Raw genomic sequence first — 1,557 nt, 5'->3', positions numbered from 1 at the left:
TGGATGCATGTGGGAACCCACATTCAAAGGTTAATCCCTCTCTTAACTGGTGCACCTCTAACAGGAATGACCCTTTCAGCTGCTGGTGGCTCTTAGCAAAATTATTCAACCTTACTTAACTTTTCAAACTGGTAAGGAACATGAGCTTCAAGGCGCATCGCTTCTGCTGGTAACCAATGCTGCTTATGCTATAGACTCCGTTACATAGCGGTTAAAAATCTATCCAATATTAATATGGCTGATTTCTTTTATAATGCACCCTTGCATCATCAGCAGCAGGACTGACTCCTCTGGCACATCACAGAGCCCCTGCATTGGTATTCATGCCGCACATAGTGTCCTCGAAAAAATCAATGAATTCCTCAATTATCTTCAGCTGATTGAAATTCGGATTGCTGAGATGTAGCAGGTGATGTATAAGCATGGCTGAGGTGTAAACACGTTGTAAAGGAGACTGTGAGAATGAGCTCACTCCTTGAATCAATGTTCAGTATGAGCTGCAGAGTATAGAGAATCTGTGAATTACCCTGTGTCAGACAATTACTCTTTCTGTGGTCCCTAGGAATGTTCATATTCACCTGGGTGCCTGGGTTGGCAACAGTGATTCATGTGTCAGATGGCAGCATCTTTGGGCACATGACCTGAAACTTTCACCCATTGGCAATTTGATTTTGAAATCCCTTATATTAACTAGTAATAATTCATGAATTCAAAATGTTCAATATTCTGGTGTTCATCCTTTCCCGGCACACAAATTAGCTTCAGCCCATTCACAATACAAACTAAGGAAAGAACCACTTAATTGCTCTAATTATCTCTGTATTAGGAACGAATGTAAGTGCTTAGACGTCCTCGCAGTGTTTGTGATATGAATAATACAGAAAAACAAATGAATGAATCATGAGGTGACGGGGACAAAACAGGACATGAAGCAAGCAAGATGCTAAAGCCACTGCAATTCCCTTTTATTTCACATCTTGGAAGGCAAAAGGTTTATATTGCCAAATTAACCGCCAACAGAAGCAGTAAGCTAGTAGCACAGATGTAGAATGTTTTAAAAGTTAATGTATTGAAATCTAAACAAAGCAAACGCTATTATCATCTTGTAGTGTGATAAAACATAATCTACTGTACTTGCAACTAAATAAAGGCAATGAATCTTCCTGGGCAAGCTACAAAAGCCAAAGATAAAGATACAGGCAAACAAGAAGGGCTGTATCTCTTTGACCGAAATCAGTGTCAGTTAAATAACAAAAAGACTACTTTAAAAAGCAAGATTCCAAACATTTTGTTAAGAAGGGTTCTCACAAACCATTAAAAAAAACTTAGGGGCAGATTTATGTTCCCTGGCGCATCCCTGCAAATCAGCATGGATGCGCCAGGGAAGATGCGTCACGCAAGTTTGCCCTTGCGCCAACCCCGCTGCTGCGCCGCATTTACAATGCGGTGCATCATGGCGCAAGTACAAGCAGATGCTTGACGTATCTGCCGGCGTAAGGTTGGCGCAGTGCTGAAGTCGTGTCGAAAGCGCAACGCAACTTCAGCACTGTTCCAACC

Source organism: Triturus cristatus, chromosome 8, assembly GCF_964204655.1.
Source record: "Triturus cristatus chromosome 8, aTriCri1.1, whole genome shotgun sequence".
In the NCBI taxonomy this organism is placed as follows: Eukaryota; Metazoa; Chordata; class Amphibia; order Caudata; family Salamandridae; genus Triturus; species Triturus cristatus.
This window is presented reverse-complemented; position numbering follows the sequence as displayed.